General features: G+C 46.2%; 1 protein-coding gene across 1 annotated transcript in view; it reads right to left on the bottom strand.

Annotated features, from left to right (window-relative positions):
* Window positions 1-16,597, bottom strand: part of ATP6V0E1 (ATPase H+ transporting V0 subunit e1) — a 159,289-nt gene that overhangs the window by 55,728 nt on the left and 86,964 nt on the right. The window lies entirely within an intron of this gene.

Raw genomic sequence — 16,597 nt, 5'->3', positions numbered from 1 at the left:
TTGGTAAAGAGGATGTCACAAGAACAAATGTATGTAAATAACTCTATGGGGAGCAGAGGCCAAACAAGGGATTTGAGAACATAACTGAAAGGCCTTTGACTGGGGCAGTTGGAGCAAGAGAATTCAACTCGGTCTGGCCTTATATGTGTAGTTTAGGCAGTCAGACGGGTCTAAACAAAAACAAATTCGTGTAAAGAGGGTCTCAAAAGTTCTGTAATAGAGGTATTAGGAAAACCCACAATTGCACAATAATGGGTTGAAACCGAAGAACGTCTTATTAGCAAGAAATTATGCAAGTGGTGCAAGAAGAATGACTTGCCAGGTTGAAGTTAAAGAATTTATGTTATTTCATACCATTAAAAGAAAAGGGCTTCAGGCAATGACCTGTGGCGAGATCAAAAGCTAGTTCCACAAGGAAGACTAAGGAGTCATATTGTGGCATCAACTGATGAGGGCACAACGATAAAAACAACAAACAAATCATCCGTGAATAGGAAGAAGTGGTGTAAGTGCAGCATGCAGATGATTATACAACCATCATGATCATCTGCAATTGATTTGATAGGCCCACTAGCACTGAATGAACGAAGCAGGTTTATACAGATGCACTTCAATTTCAAGAGAGGGGAACTAAGTATATATAAGAGATACAGTAATGGTAAAATTTCTAAGAAGTGCTTTTGGATAAAGTGGGAGTTTAATGTGCTAAAATGTCCACTTTCAGAAAACATGCAATATATTTCCTGGAAGTTTGCTGTGCACAAATATGCAGAATTGTATTGGATGCAAGCAATAGGCTTTTGGAAAGATCAAACCATATCATTTTGAAGAGTTCAGTTAACCCTCCAGCAGTTGCTATCGAGGAGCAATATCCTGGACAAATCAATACAAGGGGACCCTAATACTCTACAATTTATCTCCTCTTGTATCACTTACAAGAAGGGCGCTAGGAACCAAATGAAGCAAGTTCATGTAGGATTAGCTGAACCACAGTTAAATACAGGAAACGTGGAAGACTAAATGGGGGTCATGAGGATAATAATGGCTCTAATTTTAAATCTGCTGATGTTATATTAGGCTCAGTGCTTAATTTGTAACAAAAATAAGTGCCAGGGCACTTGTCAGAAGACCACTTGCACCACCACCCATTGCCCCTGCTGGCTCTACCCATGTCAGTGCCAACACAATCCTAACCAGCACACTCCTACAAGAGTAACAATTGAGACTATTACAGGCCTCAAAAGCTTTAAGAATGGCTTGGGCGGCAGGGACCTGTTATTTTCAATGTATATTGAATCAATAAACTGTGATTGTGCTCCTCCCTAAATTAGACAAACAGTGCCATCATGTGGCAGACTGTCATAACTACTGGTGTTAACAAATAAGTGCTATGTTGCGCACTGGAAAACCTTAGCTCAAATTAAGCAATAATTAGGACAGTTGATGGGGGCTGGTAACCATGACACAACAGCACTTAGTGTGTTGTAACTTGTAGACTCGTTAGGTTTCGCCTGGCGTTTACTGCTCAAGCAGTATCGCGCAGGCGAAAACTTTTGTAAACAAGTATGGAGCTTTCTCCCGCCTCTGTCTACCATTGAAATTTGAAATTTGAAATTTAAACTTTATTGTTTAGTTAATTAAAACCATAACAATTTGATGAATGTCACATAACAGATATAAAATTTATACATTTATCGCTAAAATGATTGATAAAAAGACTTAATGTTAAAAAATTCAAGCATTAATTGTTCATGTTGTTTTTATACGTTTCTCAAATGCCTGCAAGAACTTCACCAGCTTGCAGTGTATTCTTGGAGTGGTAGTGTCCAGGCTTCCAATAATGGCTGATCTACATGTTCGTAGTTTCATGGACCGATAACTTTCCTTTAGGTGTGACCGTTCCTTGGATAGCATTTTACAGTGACAAATGATGTGTATTAGATCCTCTTTAGGGCTGCCACACAGTCGACAAGAAACATCATCAAGCAGTTTCCAGGCAGGTTCATTGGCTCGTGTCGGAAAGTCGCCAAGTCTCAAAGCCATCAGTTTTTTCTTAATAAAAACAGAGTAAGTTGTTTCCAGGTATTGTGCAGCTGTCAATGTCTTATAGCCATTTATCACAGCCCATGAGTGCGAACGATGGGAGAAAATTTCTTTGTCCAAAATTAACGAGTGGAGTTTGGCCACTTTATTTAGGGTCTGTTTTAGTACAACAAATGACAGATTATTATCCCATAAGGTTTTTGAGCAGGTTGTCTCCAAAGCTTGCACGTGAAATTGATTTGCTTTGGATTTTTTTTGGGATTTAAACTCTTGCCATAGGTAGGTATTCAGATTGTTATTACTTGCTTTTTGCTTGATCTGATACCACACCTTAATATGAGAATATAGTCGCCCCGGTATTTCGTTTTTTAGTCCGAATTCAAGTCGCAATTGAGCTGGTGATGTCGTGCGTGGGAGTCGTAATACTTTTTTGTATATTTTAGTTGTCAAGGTGTTTAGTAGGTCGGCGTCCTTTCCGTGCATTGCCACACTTGCATAGGTCAGGGTTGGGAGGATTTTATTTGCCATCACGGTTAGAAGGGGTTTGAGTGATGGCCCTTCCAACTTTTTTGCCAAGGTACTTAGTCCAAATATCAGAGCACCCGCTCTTTGGGTCAGATAATTCTTCTGTTCTTTTAGGTTAAGTTTGTCATCTATAAAAAAAAACAAATATTTGTAATCCGAGACTTTCTCTAGTGGTTTTCCTTTTAACCATATATCATGATGCAATCCACGGCGGTTAGTAATCAACATGGTTTTAGTTTTTGAGACGTTTAATGCCAACTTGTTTGCCAACAAGAAATCCGACAGTTCCATTACTAATCTGGTTAGCCCCACCTTTGTTAGGCTCAAGAGGACAATGTCGTCTGCATAGGCCAAATGAGTGAGCTGTAGATCACCAAGTTTTGGTGGATGGGCATTGCAGTGGTTCAATTTCGCAGAGAGATCTGAGATGAAAAGGTTAAATAAGTGTGGCGCAAGAACACACCCCTGTTTGAGGCCGATCGTTGTGGGAACTTTTCTCGACAGTCGTGTTCCATCACCAATTTTTACTTGCGACCAAGTATCAGAATAAAATAGCAGCAAACCCCTTAGGATACACTCAGGGATTGCCCATGATCTCAATTTCACCCACAGGAGATTACGATCCACACTGTCGAAGGCCGCCTGAAGATCAATAAAACACATATTCAGATCCTGTTTTCTACTCATACACTTCTCCGCGATCATAGTTATCGATAGGATATTTGCTGTCGTTCCGATCCCCTTCCTGAACCCCGTTTGATTTATGGGGATCAGTTCTTTCTCACTTGACCATGCGACCAAATCATCCAAGAGTGGAGAAGCAAAATATTTTGCCTCGATGTCCTGCAACGCTATCAAACGATAGTTGTTTGCTAAAGATCTTTCCCCACCTTTGTAAATCCATAAATGGAGGCTAGCCATTGGAAGACAGATCTGCCCGTCATTGCCGGAGCAGATTCGTGGGCGTTCCCGCGATTTTTACTCATCCCACCCCTTTCCCTACGTCATGCGGCGGTGGGCGGTGTTTTTTTCTTTTCTTTTTCAAGCCATGTTTTTGTCATTTGGTTGCCTGTGGTCTCCGTGAGCTGCTCGGCTCCGCTGGCCACCCCCTCTTCTCTCTGCAACACCCGGAGAAGCTAAACCGGCCCCCAACAACAACAGTTTCTTTGTAAACATTGGTCCGCATCGAGATATATTTAGTGTAGTGGCGGAGTTCGGAATATCAGCGTTCCTCGGTGACTCGAAATGTTATCGGTTTTCAGGGACTGCTAACCCCTCCCGCCTTCTGGAACGTAAAAAGTGCACGCCGTCTAATTACGTCATTACAAGCGAGCCGCAGTTCGCCCATGTGACCCAGGCTGTCATGGACTCTACCTGGTTTGTTGATTCCGGTGGCTGGAGGCAGCCTGTTAAAGAAGGATAGCGCGGCAGTTGCTGGTTGTGCCGCGTGCCCCTTGTTTGCGAGTGGAGATGTTCCGTAGGTCCAGGCTCAGTGTCAAACCCAACGTTATACCTCCTGCAGGATGTAGAGGTGGCCCCGCGCCTCCCATCCCTGTTGCTCCTCAACTACCACTCGTCCAGAGCACCACCCCTGATCTACCACTGGCACGTGAGAATGAGAGTCCGCCCTGTGACAGCCTGCAACATCCCATCGAAGAGGCCAACAACAGCCCCAGTACCCAAAGGTAAGTAGAGCTGCTGAAGATGAGTAAAGAGGTGAGCCTGAATTTCAGGCGTAGTGGGCATACTACAATAGAAGAACTATTGTTACTTACCTGTAAACAGGTGGTTCTCCAGTATTGGTGTCTTTCATAGATTCACATGCTTGAATATTCCCCGTCGTCGAAGTGGGAGTCCCACGGTATATAAAAATAGCAATAATGCTAATATAACATAAATGATAATATCATATAATAATAAAATAGAGATAATACACTGTAAAAACCTCTACAATGGTAACTTCCATAGGAAGACAGTATAAGAGAAAAAACTCATTTGTAACATATCAGTGTCATTATGTTGGTCCAAACTGCAGCCAATCAGGCTCACGCACCCTCTAGAACCTTCTCCTCAGAAGCTCAAGCCCTCAGATTTTCGTAGCACTAGTAACAATAGCGTATGAGGAGAAGAGAGCCTCTGAGGGGAGGAAGGGTGGGTCGCATGTGAATCTATGAAAGACACCAATACTGGAGAACCACCTGTTTACAGGTAAGTAACAATAGTTCTTCTCCAGTATTAGGGGTGTCTTTCATAGATTCACATGCTTGAATAGAATAGATAGCAGTAACTCCTTAGCACTGGGATTGCAAGCATCTTCACAAGAAGTAAACACATAGCTTAAAAGCATATAGCAATCACAGAAGAGAAAGGAGGAGGGAACAGAGGCTCACCTTATTTAAAGAGATGGCGAAGCACTGCTTGCCCCACTGCGGTATCCGCCTCGTTGATGGAATCCAAACAGTAATGTCTGGTAAAGGTGTGCCTATTCGACCACGTTGCCGCCCGGCAAATCTGGTGTAGAGGCACTCCGGCAAACAAGGCGGTGGAGGACGCCATCGCTCTCGTCGAATGTGCCTTCACAGGACCCTGTAAAGGCTTGCCAGCTTGTTGGTGACAGTAGGATATGGCTGCTGAGAGCCATCTTGCAAGTGTCTGTTTTGTCACTGAATGTCCCCTTCGCATTCTTCCATATGCTACAAAAAGCTGATCTGATTTGCGGAAGGGGGCAGTTCTTGAAATGTAAAACTTTAGACAACGGCTGATGTCTAAGGAATGAAGGCGTTGTTCTGCCGGAGACTGTGGATTCGGAAAGAAAGTCTTCAAGAAGACAGGTTCGTTCAGATGGAAATCTGTAGGCACTTTAGGCAAAAAAGAGGGATTGGTCCGAAGAGACACCCCATCTGGTTTGAATTGCAAATAAGGAGGCTTGATTGTGAAAGCATGAAGATCGCTGACACGGCGAGAAGACGTTAGGGCCAAAAGCAAAACGACCTTCCAGGTAAGAAACTTGTTGTCTGCCCTGTGGATTGGCTCAAAAGGAGGCTTCATGAGCTGTGACAATACCACGTTGAGCTGCCATGCCGGAGGCGGGCGTCTGATAGGAGGAAACTTCCTGAAGAGACCTTTAAAGAATTGTCTGATAATTCTGGATGAGCAGAGAGAGGTTGAGCCATCATGCCTGAAACGTGAAATAGCTGCCAGAAAGACCCTCAAGGTGGCATGAGAGAGGCCAGACTGAGCAAGGCTTAGAAAGAAGGGCAACAGCTGTTCTGGGGCAGAAGTGAGTGGGTGGACATTTGCTTCTGCGCACCAAAGGCAAAACCGTTTCCACTTTAGTTTGTACGTTTGAACAGTTGAGGAAGCTCTAGCAGAAGCCAGAATCTCTCTGCATTCCTGGGGCATCTCTAAATTCGCGAATTCGAGGAATTCAGGTTCCATGCCCATAACTGAAGAGTGGTCGGGTCTGGATGGCAGACTTGGCCCTCGTCCATGGACAGAAGATCTGGACGTGGATGCAGACGAATGGGCGTGCATTGGGACAACAGAAGAAGTTCCGAGAACCAAGCCTGTCTGGGCCAACGAGGTGCGATCAGTATCAAGTGGCAGGGTTGCCTGCGCATCTTCCACAACGTCCTCGGCACCAATGGTATGGGAGGAAACGCATAGGCGAACAGGCCGCTCCAGTCCATGAGAAGGGCGTTGCCGCTGGACCCCGGATGAGGATGCCAGCTCGCAAAGGCGGGGCACTTCCGATTCAGTGGAGTGGCAAAAAGGTCCATCAGGGGACGACCCCAACGGCGGAACACCATGTCCAGAGTTTGTTGATGAAGCTCCCACTCGTGGGTAGACGATGTGGACCTGCTCAACGAATCCGCTAGGATGTTTGAAACCCCCGGCAGATGGACCGCCGTCAGGGAGATTCGATGATGAAGAGCCCAGTTCCAGATCTTCTGAGCTAGCCGAGACAAGGGCTGAGATCTTGTGCCGCCCTGTTTGTTCATGTAGTGCATGCTGGTTGTGTTGTCCGTTTGAACCAGCACGGACTCTCCTTGCACTACTGGCAGAAAAGATCTGAGAGCAAGGAAGATCGCCAGCAGCTCCAATCTGTTGATATGCCATGTTCGTTGTGACGGTGTCCACTTCCCTTTGATTGAAAGGTCTAGGAGATGAGCTCCCCAACCCTCCATGGATGCATCTGTGGTCAGCGTCAGATCCGGAGGAAGGGTCAGAAAGGAAACTCCTTCGTTTAGGTTGGATGGTTCTCTCCACCAAAGGAGACTGTCTTTCATGCGAGACGAGACTCTCACTAGATCGTTGAAGGATCCTGACACTTGGCGCCATTGCAGGTCTAGTTCCTCCTGAATAGGGCGAGTGCGGAGCCTGCAGTTCGGAAGCAGAGCGATGCAGGACGACGCCATCCCCAGAAAGGACTTCAACATGCGCACAGAAACTGACTGTTTTGAACGGATGAGGGTGACCAGACGTACTATTTTCACCTGTCGTTCTTGGGAAACGAAGGCTTTTGATAATTCCGTGTCGAGAATGGCACCCAGGAAGTTCCTTCTTTGTGATGGTGTTAAGTGTGACTTGTCCACGTTGATGGTCAACCCCAGTGACTCGAAAGTCCGCAGGCAGAGACTTGTGTCGTGAGCCAGCTGAAGAGGAGACGGAGATTTCAGAAGGCAATCGTCCAGATAAGGAAAAATCTGCACTCCTTGAAGACGTAGATAAGCCATGACTGGGGCCAGGACCTTCGTGAAAACACGAGGTGCCGAACGCAGGCCGAAAGGCAGCACCTTGAATTGGTAATGGACAGTGCCCACCTTGAACCTCAGAAATTGGCGATGTTGTTGCAGAATCGGCACATGAAAATAGGCGTCTTGCAGATCTATCGTGGACAGAAAATCTCCGCTGCAGAGAAGCCGCAAGACTTCTGACAATGTGAGCATGCGGAAAGACTGCTGTTTCAGAAAGAAATTGAGCGCCCTCAAATCCAGTATAGGCCGCCACTCTCCCGTCTTCTTGGCAATGAGGAAAAAACGTGAGTAGAAACCTGTCCCTTGTTGTGATATAGGAACCACTTCGACTGCACCTTTTAGTATGAGAAGACGAACTTGATGTTGCAATTCTAGAAAATGGGGAGGTGGCGGGCCTGATGGCGGAGAATGAGGAGGAATCTCTGTGAACTCCAAGGCATGACCCTTGCGAACAATGTCCAATACCCATTGGTCCGATGTTATCAGAGACCATTGGGAATAAAACTGCGAGATTCTCCCTCCAACTCCTTGCGTGACATGAGAGTCACTGGCGTTTGTTGTTGGCACCCCTATAAGTAGGTTTTCCTTTATAGGGTCGTGACTGATTTTGGCGAGTAGACTGCTGAGAGGAGTAACGTTGATTGCCTTGGTTGAATTGGCGGTACTGAGTGTGTCCTCCTCGAAAATTCGTGGAAGACGAACCTCTTCCACGGGCGCCACGAAAGGGCTGCTTCTTAAATTGTAAGGAGACTAGCGATTTTGCTGTATCGGTGTCCTTTTTAATTGACTCAAGCGCCTCGTCAATGTGAGCGCCAAAAAGAGATTCACCGTCATAGGGCATGTCGAGTATCTTCGACTGGACTTCTTGCCGGAAAGAAGTGGATTTAAGCCAGCCCTGGCGGCGGAGAGCCGCAGCACTGGCGAGGATGCGAAATCCCGTACTCGCCACATCAATCGCGCAGTCAATCATTTCCTCTGACGCCCTCATGCCATCCTGGAGAACTTGCTGGGCTTCCGCTCTGGACGCTTCTGGAATTAGAGAAACGAATGCGGAAATGTCCGACCACATTTGCCTGTCGAAGCGACCTAGAATGGCCAACGCATTTGCAGCGCGTACCGATGTAGAGGACATGGTGGAAAATTTCTTCCCAATGGCGTCCAAACGTCGACCCTCTCTATCAGGTGGAGTAGTGAGAGGAGTCGCCGGATTACGGGATCGTCGCTGTGCCGCCTGTGTGACAACCGAGTCCGGTTTGGGATGCGACAGCAAACAAGCAGGTGAACCCGCAGGAGCCTTGTACTTCTTTTCCAGGCGAGGGACTTGTGCCGGCAAGGAGTTAGGAGAATGCATAATTCTTATCCCTTCTTTCCATACAAATTCTATGATTGGTATGGTGTGAATTTGTTTGTATGGTTTGTTTTTGAAATCGTAGAGAAAGCAATCTTCTTGCCGTTGTTCTCTCGGCAATTTAAAGCGGTCCGCCGCTTTATTCATCAGCACATGGAAGCTTGCTGTATCAATGGTAGGCGCATCACCCGCCTCTGGCTGTTGCGGAGAAGGTGTCTGTATCCGATAGTCGTCGTAATCCGCCATATCTGGATCCTGATCATCGTCAGTATCCTGGTGTAATTCCCCTTCTTCACTGTCCGACTCATCCACCCCGTGCGCACCAGGTTGCGGAAGAAGAGGGGGGTGAGGGCGGGGAAGCTCTGTCAAAACAGGCTGCTCCAAAGACTGTGGATGGGTGGCAGGGCCGGAGACCTCCGCAGGAGCGTGGCTTGGAGTACCCTGAGGGGTAGGCGGAAACCTTCTGTTGTAGTCATCCAGCATATGCTGGAGGTTTGAAAACAAAGAAACTGGAAAAGATGCCATAGGCAACTGGACAAATTGGTCATCCGGTTGGACCACTTCCTCCACGTCCTCCTGGTCAGAACTGGAGTCTTGACATTTTATAATCAATTCTGATGGACTGTGAGCTTCATCGTCATCATCTTCCCCCATAGATCCAGTCTCGTGATCAGTTGCCATCAAAGGCGAGGGTAATTGGAGATCAGGAGGCGGCAGCTGCATAGAAGAATCCCTGCCAGAGGTCAAGGAAGGCAGTGGTACCAGAGGCATGGTGGCAAAAGAACCCGATCCTGACGAGGATCCTGAACATGCCGCTGAAGAAATCGCCATCGTCGACGAGGTAGGGCCCACTGAGGGATTCGTCGTCGACGGTATCGTCGTCGACGGAACGTGCGTCGACGGAGCCGTCTTTGCTGGAATCTGAGGAGACGGAAGCCTCGTCGACGGTGTCTTCGTCGACGGTATCTTCGTCGACGATACTTTCGTCGACGGTATCGTCGTCGACGGTACCTTCGTCGACGGTACCTTCGTCGACGGAACCGGCGTCGCCTTCTTCGACGACGACGCCGTCGTCATGGAGCTGGTCGACGGAGCACTCGACGTCGACGGGGCTCTCGTCGTCGGAACCATCGTTGCCTTCTTCGTCGACGATGCCGACGTCGACGAGGTGGTCGACGGAGAGGCTGACGTCGACGGGACCTTCGTCGACGAGGAATTCTTCGACGTCGAAGAGGTTTTCTTCGTCGACGGCAACTTCGTCGCCGACGAGACAATAGGGATCGTCGACGGGATCGTAGTTCTCGTCGACGTCGAGGATGTCGACATCACCGTCGTCGACGACGAGGAAGCAGACGTCGTCGTCACAGAGGTCGTCGACGAAGACAGCAAAGCCAATCTTGTGGACGGAACGGTCGTCGACGAGCCCGTCGACGACCTGGGAGTCAGGACTGTCAGAATACTGATAGAGCCTGGACAAGACGCCTGAGAGCCAGGTCTCGTGGGCGTTGACACAGAAGGCATAGAATTTGAAAATTGTGTCACAGGCAAAGCCAGCTTTTTCTTTTTCTGAAGAAAAGGAGAAGGCAAGTCTTGAACACTCCCACGCTTGGAAGGAACAGTGGAACAGCCTGACTGAAGACTTACTGCGTCTGACAGAACATCTTCTTTATCTTGGAGGCGCTTCAACCATATAAGAAGGCGACCTTCCCTGTCTCTGAGAGTCTTAGAAGGAAGAGCTCTACAGATTTTACATTCATCCACCTTGTGGTCAGGGTACAGGCAGTAAATACACTTTTGGTGGGGGTCCTTCTCAAACAAACGTAGTTTCCCACATGAAGAGCAAGCTCTAAATAAGGACTTCTTACTTGACATTCTTGGAAAAATAATTTGAAGAGACAAACTTTGAAGAAAACTGAGCAGAGCTCAGGGAGACTCCCTTCACACGACGTGCGATAGAAAATCTGAGGGCTTGAGCTTCTGAGGAGAAGGTTCTAGAGGGTGCGTGAGCCTGATTGGCTGCAGTTTGGACCAACATAATGACACTGATATGTTACAAATGAGTTTTTTCTCTTATACTGTCTTCCTATGGAAGTTACCATTGTAGAGGTTTTTACAGTGTATTATCTCTATTTTATTATTATATGATATTATCATTTATGTTATATTAGCATTATTGCTATTTTTATATACCGTGGGACTCCCACTTCGACGACGGGGAATATTCAAGCATGTGAATCTATGAAAGACACCCCTAATACTGGAGAACTTTGTATACACACCCAGAGCATTGTAATATTGCACTTTCCCGTTCCCCGAACCAGGTACACTGCAGCATCTTTGCACAAACAGGGCTTAGAGAACAACAAGGAACACAATTGCAACCACACTGCAAACAGACTGGATCCAGTTACAATAAATCTGTAAAAAATGCAGGGCCCCTGTGAACACGATAAGTGCCTAGTACAGGGAAAATAACAATTGGGAAAATAAAGCCTAAGCGAGGCGATTGAAACGTAGTGCTAGAAAGGCAAAAGGCAAGTTACACACATGCACAAGTACTGTCAGATTTTTATGTAATTTATTATATAGAAAAATATATTTTATGCTTTTCGTTATCTTTTGTTAAAAAATGCATAAAGTTACCATAAAGTGACAATTGTTGATGTAGGATTATAGATACTTTACAAATCAAGATTAATATTGCTGATACTTCAATGAGGCCGGATACAACTTTACAATGTGGTAACGAGGGGCGGTCAGCGTCACTCCACTGACCTTCATTAGCTCAGTGGGTTACTGGAGGGGCGCGCTGTGCGGGGTAGGGGGGTGCATGACAAGCTGCCGCCTGCTGTCTGACATATGGTTAAGAGCCGAGCATGTGCGCACTGCTCCAGAGTGTGTGCGTGTGTGACTGCTCCAGTGTGTGCGTGCATGTGACTGCTCCAGAGTGTGTGTGTGTGTGACTGCTCCTGGGTGTGTGTGTGTGTGTGTGTGTATGTGACTGCTCCAGAGTGTGTGTGTGTGTGTGTGTGTGTATGTGACTGCTCCAGAGTGTGAGTGTGTGTGTATGTGACTGCTCCAGAGTGTGTGTGTGTGTGACTGCTCTGGGTGTGTGTGTGTGTGGGGCTCTGGGTGTGTGTGTGTGTGTGTGGGGGGCTCTGGGTGTGTGTGTGTGTGTGGGGCTCTGGGTGTGTGTGTGGGGGGCTCTGGGTGTGTGTGTGGGGCTCTGGGTGTGTGGCTCTGGAGAGAGAGAGAGAGAGAGAGAGAGAGAGAGAGAGAGAGAGAGAGAGAGAGAGAGAGAGAGAGAGAGAGAGAGAGAGAGAGAGAGAGAGAGAGAGAGAGAGAGAGAGAGAGAGAGAGAGAGAGAGAGAGAGAGAGAGAGAGAGAGAGAGAGAGAGAGAGAGAGAGAGAGAGAGAGAGAGAGAGAGAGAGAGAGAAACGAAAGAAACGAAAGAAAAAGAAAGAAAGAAACGAAAGAAACGAAAGAAAAAGAAAGAAAGAAAGAGAAAAGAAAGAAAGAGAAAGAAAGAAAGAAAGAAAGAAAGAAAAGAAAGAACTCTGGAGGAAGCTTGGGGCAGACTGGCAGTTGTCTACCGCACAACTCCAAGGAACTGGATGCATGTCTTTGTTCCACCACTCCAGCTTGTTGAACATCAAATTTAATAGACCCCTGGTGTAACTGTCCAGATCATGAAACATATAGATGCTCATTTCCAAAGCATAAAAGACCTCCTAAAAATCTGCTGGCTTGCCATGCTTTAGCTGCCAATGTGCTAGGCTGTATGGCAGATCCTAGCCTGCCCACCCAAAAAGTCCAAAGATGTATGAACAACACTTAGAAGCAGATGCTTCCCTTTCCAAGACGCAAAATTAAGGGTGCATCAAAAACAAAATAAATGTACAGGCAAGTTGAGTGGTAAACACAAGATGATGGACGGAGTGATGAAACTTTCCAACGACTCACTCCCAGTCAAGAGATTTGGGTTTAATCCATTGTTCTTTTGGTCACTATGTCATCCCAGTTTGGACCCAGCCATATGCAAATCAGTCTTGACCCTGCTCCTCATGGGAACAGTTCAGCCTGAACTGCCATGCCAGGTCCTCCTTGGACCAGTAACAAGCATTCTAGGACCAGTTTGGGGGTATTACCCCCTCATCAGCCAGGTTAGCTTTAATCCAGTGGCACAGCAAGCAAGGGACACACGTCAGGCATACCCTTGGCTTGTTTCCGGTCCAGGTAGGACCTGGCCTGGTTGTTCGGGCTGGACTGTTCTCATGGGGAGCAGGGTCAAGACTCATTTGCATATGGCCGAGTTAAAGCTGAAATGCCATGGGGAGCAAAAAACGATGGATGTAGGCCCAGATCTCTGCACTGGTGTGAATGTTTGACATTGTTCAACATTCTGTCCATCAACTGTTCTTTTGGCAAGTTGAGTGGTGACATTGCCTAGCAAGCACTGCCTTTTATGTTTTGATGTTCCCTGAGCATACCCTTTAATACACAGGTGAAGCACCCAGTTGGGCTGTGCACTAATCGCATCAAGAGGGGTCCCAGTATGTGCCTAATGCCTGAAAGCTACCTCCACTTAACTCTGATTTAGGCAACAGTCTGTAGCATTAAGTTGGTCAGTCCCCTTAAACCCCCCCTCCACTCAAATGCACACCAGTGGACCCAAAGCCACTATCCCAGCTCCCTCCCTCCCCATGCCTTGAAACAAACATTTAAAGGAACCAACTCTTTACCAGGAAGGTAAGCAGATCTTCTTTGTGTGTTTTCTAGCACCACTGGACTCTAAGGCACATTGTTTCTACAGTTCTGAGCTACTGCTGAAACTGCCTTTCACATTGCTGCCATTTTCTTTTGTTTTTGCTCATTTTCAGAGTTGGTGGACATTAGCACTGCATGCTAGAGTTTGTAAACCTAGATACAAAGCACTGAGGTGGCAGGAGGATTGTAATAGTCTATTTTACGTCACATAGTAAATATTTGCATCTATATAGAATGAATGCAGATGTATTGTGTTGATTTACTCATTTCTTTCAAGACAGCAAATGTATGGTGTTTCATTCAATCTCTTTCAGGCTACTTTGCTGTTCGCAGTAATTTTGCGATTGTTATTAGTAATACAGTGTGTACAATCCACGAGTTCCGGTTCATCCCTCTACTGTCCTCATGTTAGCTTTTTATTGCGATTGTGTACCTTCTGCTATTTGACCTTCGCTTTTACTGCACAGATTTATGACTTCTAACGACACGGATATGCATTTATAAATCTTTATTGCAACTGCGAAAATTGTTTGCATGGTTCCATGGATTTTCCTTCACACCATCCTGTAGCTAAGTCTCGACTCCCTGTCTACGCCACCACACCGTCTAGAAGCAGTAGGAGGGCATCTCCCTTCACAGATAAGAGTACCCAGAGTCCTAGGTGACGGGAGAAACACTGCAATCTCACTTTGACATTGCAGAATTATTCTTGTGACTGCAAGGGTTGAGTAAAAATTCCGACAGGCAAAAAAGCTAACCAGCATCTACAGGACCAGCCATCCACTGGTAGCCAACAAAAGACTCGTTATAAATTCTAGAGTATGTGGTGAAGTGACTGCAAAAGTAGTGTCTTAAACTTTTGCCAGGTCAATCTAATCAAAATAGTTAGAGGCATAATGTTACATTGGGAGGTGGCAATTAATTGCAATTTCTTTTATGGAGTCCCTTTTTGGCACAAAGACTTTCAGCACATTTGTGACTGGTTGGAGTCAAGTAGTATTAGAAAACATATTTCAAACAGCGATTACAATAGTTCAGATGTTAAGGGTAGGGCCCAGCAGATACAAAGGGGAATATTTGGCTTTTGGGAAATCTTTCAAATACAATTTTTCCCCCTAAGCGGGCCAGCGGGTATGTTAGATAGAGACTCCTCAAAGAGTGCTGGACAACATGTAAGGGTGGCCAGGTTTTCGAAACAGGGGCAGTGTAATCAGTTTTTAGCTTTTGCCTGTAGACAATATAGCAACATGAAAACAGAAATTGAGTATTTGGATATTCAAAACTTTGCTTTGCAGTTCACTTTCATGCAAGTATGCAAGCTTATAAAATGCAATCAAAGACAAACCAATGGAAACCTGTACATTATTAAAGGGGGATACAAAACAAAAATAGAAGATGTGGGAGGGGCGTTCACAAACGTGGTGAGTGATTAGGTTACCGCAAGGGAGGGAGAGGGAGTTCCAGGGTGGGCTGGCCATGGTGGTTCCAGAAGCCTGGTTTGGTTAAGTGGGTTGGGAATCCCAGGGATAGTGGAAGTTGGGACCGGGAGGGTTCCAAGTGGACTTGTAACATTTGGCAACAGACCACGCTTTCAGATGAACCAGGTAAGTGGGAGAATAGAAACGGTGAGATGCTGCTTGAGAAGTAGAGCCTTGAATTATTTTCTTAAGTCAAGGAGGATGGTCCTCACCATATGTCAATTGGGGTAAAGGGCCAAAAGCTCACAGTACAGCCTAAGAAAGCCTCATATCTTGTCTTTTACAATTTGCACATCCTGGATTATCTTTTGATGCTGCTTCTCAGTCGTGCATGGCCCTCTGGATGTCTTGATTATCATGTACTGTGAGGAATCGTCTGTGAATACCTTGCAGGCTTGACGCAGCACATCTGGAAGGAGATTCTTGCACGCACAAAGGAGCCAGTGGAGTTCTGAGATAGTGCTGGAGCCATTCTGTCAAATTTCTGAAGACCGTTGAGGAAGTGGGATGCTATATACAGATTGTTTTCAGGGTAGCCAAATGTGTCAAGAATGCCTCATCATGGAGGCTTTGCTGATTGTATTCCAGTAGCAGGTGTCTTTAGCCATTTTAAGAGCAGTCTGAATCTGGCGCCATTGCTTCAGGGTGGCTGGGTTATCCTACAAGTGTTTCTCTACACTTCTCTTCCTGGTGTCTGATGGTCTATTTTCTGTGACGCCTGTTGTACCCAGGTGTAGATGATCTTGCATTGCGAAATGTGCTTTCATTTTTTCCAAGCATCTTCCACCAGAAAGGTGCTGACTGGATCCTTTTCCTACTCCCCTATACGAGTAGAGAAAAGAGCAGTTATTTCCATCCACACCCTTCATACTCCACAGGATGAACTGCAGAACAAGATTGGTAGCTACCCTAATGTTTTCCTGATTGATCGCGAATGAGGAAATAGTGAAAGAAACAGTGGCTGAAAAGTAACCCCCCCCCAAAAAAAAATCCCAGCAAAGCAGACTCCTGTCCATGCAACCTACCACAAATATGGAAAAAGCAGATGTAGGTGTATATAAACAGTAGATTGGACGCACGAACAAGGATAGAGAGATGCTCTTTCCAAATGATGGCATCTATAATCTACAGTACTTAAATAAAAAGACTAAAAGATCCCAAAAGTAAGGGAGACCCATGAGACTCAAGTTAAACTGAGGAACTGGGTTCGAGCTAGTACCCTTATTGCTCTGCCTCCTCTGCATTTGTTCTCCAAATACCATCTGAAAATGCTATGGAGGAAAAGGATGAGGATTAGACATCTTAAGCTTCCACCTGCCAGCAAATGCCAGGGCAAGCCAGCAGCTTCACTGGTCAACGAGCCGGCAGGAGGGGTTCCAGCAAATACCGCAAGCCAAGTAACAGGCAGCACATTTGAATCAAGTGTTAGAGGATGGCACATGCTAGAAGAATGGTGACTTCCAGGCAACATTTAGATCTTAAAGAGCCCACTCACACACTGTACCTTACTGATGCAAGATGCTGAACCAAAGGAAACGCAGTCCTACTATAACCCTGGGTAGCCTAAGATGTAAAGCTAGTCGTAGAGTCAGAGAACGTGATGGGAACCCCTGAAATGATCACCACACCCCCTCAATCTAGTGATATTGATAGCGACAATGCCTTAGATGCCATGTTT

The sequence above is a fragment of the Lissotriton helveticus genome, chromosome 7 (assembly GCF_964261635.1).
Source record: "Lissotriton helveticus chromosome 7, aLisHel1.1, whole genome shotgun sequence".
Classification (NCBI taxonomy): Eukaryota; Metazoa; Chordata; class Amphibia; order Caudata; family Salamandridae; genus Lissotriton; species Lissotriton helveticus.
This window is presented reverse-complemented; position numbering and strand designations above follow the sequence as displayed.